Raw genomic sequence first — 6451 nt, 5'->3', positions numbered from 1 at the left:
CGCCCGAAGGAAAGGAGCCCGCGGCCGAGTAGAAGGGCAGGCAGGCGGCACCTGTGCGCCGGCAGCTGCTGCAGTTACAGCCGCAACCCCGGAGCAGCGCCCCGAGCACCCAGCGCGTGCCGGCCATGGACTCCGGAGGCGGCGCCGGGCCTGCTGGCGGCTGCGGCTGCCGCGCGAGCGGAGAGGAAGCGGAATCCAGGGCGGGGGAGGGGGCGCCAGGCACATGCGCCGCGGGCTCCCGGGCAGCGGAGGCGGGGGAGGCGCTGCTCCGCCCGGGCACCACCCTCGGGGCGGGACCGCGGAGCTGTGTGTGACCGCCCCGGTCTTTCACTGGGACACGGGGGCGCGAGTGCGACGCGTAGGTCTTGCCGCCCGGAAGAAGAGCTGTGACCCTGAATCGAGCCGGCAACGCCTTGCACAGCGCCCCACCTCTCTTCTGAAACCCTTAATGCGAAGCGCCAAAGAACCGCTTCTGGAAGGAATCGTGAGGCCCCGATCACAAGAAAACGGAGGGGATTTAATCCCCCCATAAGACGAGAGGGAGGAGGAGCCCTGGTGGTACCGTAAATGTGCTTCGGTACTAACCAAAACGTTGGCAGTTCGAATCCATCTGCCAGGAGAAAGATTTTCGTCTTGGTTGTCGACCTATGGGGATACTGTCGGTGAAATCTACCCCTAAGCAATGGGTTTGGGATTTTCATTTTGTATTTTTCGCTAAGCATAAGAAATGTGCTAAAAGCCCATGGTGTTTTAAAACGAATTTTATAGGTAATTGTGCTAATACTATATATCTAAAAAAACCAAACTCACTGCCATCGAGTCCATGCTGACTCATAGCGGCCCTGTAGGCCGCGTGTGGGTTTCCAGGATTGTAACTACTAATGGGAGTAGACTGCCCTTTCTTTCCCCCGCTGGTTTCAAACTTAGGATTTTAGGATCGCTTCCCAACACGTAACCACTACACCACCAGGGCTCCTCAATAATGATAAAGCCTTCTGTAATAAAACTATTCACAAGTGGACATGAAAAGGTTTGCAAAAATATCGCCATTTGGGGAGTAAAAATAATGCAAGCTACTAATGTATACTTTTAACTTTACACTTGTGGAAAATTTCAGAAGTACTGGTGTATAATGAACTTTTAGAACTTATGCAATTAACAACATTTTCTGGTTTTTAAAATGTGCTTCCCCACCTCTTCCCCCAACCCCCACCCCCCAACACACACGTGTACACTTAGTTTTTTCTTTACTGGAATATTTTAAAGCAAACCCTAAGGATCATATTAATCACCCTTTCAGTCTTTAAACTGATAGTAACTTAAAATAAAACAAATTCCATGCTGTTACCATAAGTTGTTTTTGAGGTATGTGAGATTATCCAGTTTAAAATTTGACTTGTCCAATGTCATGCAAGTCTCTGGATGGTGCAAACACACTGCTAATTGAAACGTTAGACATTGGAACACTAGGCAAAGAATAATTCTGTATTTCTCAGAAAATCCTTTTCCCACCCAAAAAGCAAGAAGCAATATCTTACTAGCTTGACTATATACTTAGACTATCAAAGAATAGTGGACTTTATCATTTGGAAGATTTATGAATCCTAGGGATTAAAAAAAGCCGTTTAGGAAGGAAAATGTGATTGATCCTAAGTAATTGCTAGCCTTTCGTAACAGCTCATCACTATAACTTGTAGCTGTGTTGGGAAATTCTACCTAAATTTATTCTTGCCCTTATTTTCTATAGCAGCAGAATGTGTCACTGTGGGCGGTGCAGAGCTTAAATGCTTAGGGGGAAAAGAAACCTCATAGTTTAATAAGCAGTTACGATGGATGCATTAAAATGGGAAGCTTTTATAAGGGGGAAAGGAACAAACAGCACATATTCATCCAGCACACATTGAAGGTGTGTGTGTGCCTCAGTGCAATTTTTGTTCGTTTCCTGTTTGGTCTCCCAGTTGTGAAACACAGGAGGAGTGGATGCATAATGATAACTGATATAAAACGACTGGAGATTTGCTTGGAAGAGAGGAGGGACAGGTGCTTCCCTTACAGTTTATCGTTCTTTGGACTTGAGAGGGATGAATGAGGAGGGCTGTCCATCCCTGAGGAGAGTTCCCATTATAGAGGTATTGAAAGTAAAAACTCCTACTTTTGTGTTATATTCATTTTGCCCTATTTCAAAGAAGTCTGGCCTAAAACTTTATTTGGGACTTGGAAATGCAAATGAAAACTGAGAGGGAAAAAAATTGGTTCCATCAAGTCAATTTTGACTCACAGCAGCCTTATAGAACAGGATAGAACTGTCCCTGTGGGTTTTTGAGAATGTAGCTGTTTAAGAGAGTAGAGAGCCCTATCTTTGTTCCAGCTGGTGGTCTTGAATTGCTGACCTTGTAGTTGCAGCCCAACGTGTAACTGGAAATGCCCGATAACATTTTCCAGGAGAGAAAGGAAGACCTTGAAATTAACCTTGAGGTATAACATTTACAGCATATAGAGAAAAATGGGAATCCCTGGATGGTGCATTTAATACCCTTGGCTGCTAACTCAAAGGTTAGCAGTTCTGAAAGGTAGAAAGATTAGGGATAAAGGGGGTAGACTCCACCAAATGCCTACGCTAAACAAAAATTAGCTGGACATGCCACAGTAAAGGGGTTGAAACGAAATCAGGCACACATTAGACACATATGGGGACAAATCAAAGCTGGGGATGCTCAGGCCAAGGACACCTAGACTCAGGTGAAGGTCAATCTGGACACACACTAGGCACCAGCGACATTACATCACACGTGCACCTAAACTCAGCCACTAAGAAAGGCCAATACCCTCAACTGTGCCACACACACATGAGGGCAGGAGGGGATGAATAGCACGGTCAGCGGGCATGCGGTTCTCTTAGGTACGCTCTTTCAGGTGGGAGGCTCTCCCACATATGCAGGGTGCTCAAGTGCCCTCTCAGGGCTCCCACTCTCTTCCTTTTTTTTGGCTCTGAGACCCCTCCTTTGGTTCTGTGGACTCCACTTTCCTGCCATTTTCCACGTGTTTCTTTGTGCTTCTCCAAAGCGGCCATTTTCCATCTCGAACTTTCCCACGGCCCCTGCAATGCAGCTTACCCGCTTTCCAGAGAGAGCGTGTGCTATCTGAGACTGTATTACCTGAAACTTCCCTTTCCTTCATAAAGGTTACTTGGATTACTTCTGCCGTGTGAATTCTCTCTGCGTGGAAAAGCAAGAACCAAGGTAAACCTTCCCAGAAACCTAACAGCTCCAGTGCACCTAGATGTACCCCAAAACTAAAGGCAAGCCTGGCAACCAACTTCAAGAAAATGAACCACAATAAACCCAATGAAGCATGATTCTATTCCGACACATGTCGTCTCTGTGGATCCAAAACAACTCCACAGCAACTGCATGTTGGTGAAAGGTAATGAACCTAGAGGGCGAGCGAAAAGGCACAGCAGGTGGTAAGAGGAAAATTAAGAGAAGCCACCCGTGTTTCCAGGAAGGAGGAGGTGCTCACACTGCCCCTTCCTGTCTTCGATCAATACTGCTCATCAAGTGAGGTGAGAACAGAAGACGTGATTTCGATTTAGTGATGTGGGAAGTCAGTGTTTGTTTAGAAGAACACAACAGAGGCCGGAAGAAGGCAGAAGTGAAGTACTAATGAGTTTGATTTTATAGATTTTTAAAAGGGACAAAGCAGTCAAAGAAGGACACCGGCTTCTCAGATAGTCACATGGTTAGGTTCAAAAGACAATGTTGTTAGGTAAAATTGGTGTGCTGGCAAACATGGAATATGGCCACATCAGGTTACAAATGGAACCTGATAACTGCCAAACAAACCACAGAGAATCTTGGTGGGCCAAGGTGACACCTAACCTTAGCCATCACAGCCAGCCTTCCTGTCACCTAGCAGGTGGGAGTTCATTGTTGCCACATGTGTGATAGTCTCCTAGATTCTTTAACTAGTGTGGAGAATGCAAAGCATCAGATAATTAGATAGTCAATGAGATGGTTGATCAAGTGAGGAATAGGTGTGTACGATCAGACGTGGTTTTTATTTTCTTGTCATTAAGTTGTGTGAGATTGAGCTTGATATAATGATGGTGGGAATGATTCCTTGATACAGACTAACTGGGTAAGCCCTGAAGAAATAGGCATCATTGATGTGTGGATTCCTGGGAAGGTGAAAGAGGATAAGCATCCAAATTTAGGTTAAAAAACCCTCAAACTCACTGCCACCAAGCCCATGCTGACTCCTAGTGAGCTCCCTGTGAGTAGAAGGTCCAGTCTTTCTCCGGAGGAGCTCTGCTGGTTCTGAACTAGAGGATCACAGCCCAAAGTGTAATCACTACCCCACCAGGGCTCCTCATCAAAGATTGGTGGAGAGATTAAATAGGGGATAACTCCTTCAATGGAAGTAAGCCTCACTTTTTCTGCGGTCAATACAGCAGAAGCATATTGTGCTGGTCTGATCATTTACTACTCTAAGCAGAGGAGCACTGAAAGATTATCAGCCTAATTCTCTGACAGGACTTTCTGAGATAGAGCTAGTCATACTCACTGGTAGAAAGAAACACTAGATTCCAGGGAGAAGGAAACAAACCACACAAGAGAAACTGTCCGCCTCCAAAGAGCACATTATTATGAGCTGAGAGAAAGCTGTAAGGTGATAACAGTTCTAATTACCAATAAATAAATGAAGGCGGTCATTTTATTGCCTGTGCCCCTGGCTCTTAGAGGTGAACTTACTTTTCTTCTGATATGCAATGAAGTTGAGTTTCTCTCAAAGGGTCCTGCCCCACAGCTTTCTTTGCACTTGAAAGAAACGCCACATCATGAACCCTGGATGTCAAAAAGCATTGGGCGGCAAAAGGAAAAGGAACTCAAGTGAAGGTACCATAAAGCACTAACTGGTGCCCATTTGTGTAACCTACCACAAGGAAGGTGCTATTCTTCATACAAGATCAAAGGGAGAGGTTCCGTAGCTTGAGCAGAAAGAAGGGAGCATCAGGAATTGGGGCTGCCAGTTGCTTCCAAGAAGAGACAAGGAAGTGCATTTTATCACCGCATCACTGCCTCTTTCTTTTATCTAACAACAGAAACTGATTCTTCAAGGGCCGTGAGCTCAAAGTTGGGTGGGGCTACAAGGTGATCTTTTTCTTAGATTAGCTTTGTCAGCTGCCTATATTTATTATTAACAAGTCCGTGCTAACCAACTTTTTTGGGGGGTGGGGGGGCTTAGATTGGATTGTAGATTACTTTTGGAAAGCCTTCCATGAAGGAATACATCTATTTACAGCTGATACATGACCAATAAACCTCTAAGCACCAAAGCTGCTTCATCTGTTCAAATTAGCTAGGAAAGAGAGTAGTAGGTTATGTAAATGAAATGGTCTGTCAAGAAACAGTAATATCAATAAAAGTAAAAGGCTTGTTTTACATTAAAAGAATCTCTCCACACCAATCCCCAATTTTTAAAACATGAACAAGAATGGAAATGTGAACTGCACTCCTGAGTTTGATGCCTGAGAACTATGAGTGTAGAGGGCTCAGGATACATAGTCTATGATAAGGAATTGGTTTACTTTGGGTAGATAAGGCAGTCGCAAAGCTCGGAGTTCTCTACGATGCTAAGCCGGTACTATTGTGTGAAGCCCGCACTGAGGAGGTTCACAAAGTGGAAAGGGCATCCTCTGGCCCAAACTGAACTCCCTGCTATCCAGTCCCTTCTCACTCACGGCAACCCACCAGGGCAGGGTAAAACTGTCCCTGTGGGTTTGCAAGACTGTAACTCTCTGCAGGAATAAAAAGCCTCATCTTTCTCCCAAGGAGTGGTTAGTGGTTTAGAACTGTTGACCTTGTAGACTACAGGCCACCTCATAACCACTAGGTCACCATTAATTTGAGGTCAGCTTCCAAGAAGTAGTCAGGTCACTTCCGGGAGCTTTTCCCAGGCGTGTAAGCTATAGGGTACCATCAAGGCCCAGAGCAGCACTGGCACCACCAAGCAGGCACAAACCTTTATTAGAAGGCATCATTTTGGATCATCATCCTTTTAAACAAATAATACATAAACATGGTAATAAAAATCTCAAACTGCAAAGTTTGACACATGAGCATGCTTTGGCTCTACCCCTTGTCTTCTGTCCCCAGTTTTAAAAAATAGGTGTGGTGGCTCGTTCCTGACATATTCTTTCAGAGATGGTCTGTGCCTCTTTCACCACTCTTCATTCGGTAATTCCACTGTCTCTGGGATTCTGACACGTTCTCTACCTGCTATGAAAGAATAGTCTGAAGCCAGTGGGCTTCTAAATCGAGAGCAAAAGGGAAAGGAAGAGTAATAGACAAGTTTCAGCTCAAGAAACCCACGATACTAAAGGGGGTGGGAGGAAGGTAGGAGAGGAATTAAGTTAGAATACATGTTTTTGATAGAACTTTTTTCCCCACCT

The sequence above is a fragment of the Echinops telfairi genome, unplaced genomic scaffold (assembly GCF_000313985.2).
Source record: "Echinops telfairi isolate 266 unplaced genomic scaffold, ASM31398v2 ScPeMD7_7468;HRSCAF=8506_0, whole genome shotgun sequence".
NCBI lineage: Eukaryota > Metazoa > Chordata > Mammalia > Afrosoricida > Tenrecidae > Echinops > Echinops telfairi.
The sequence above is the reverse complement of the archived record's forward strand: the minus strand, read 5'-3'. Positions refer to the sequence as shown.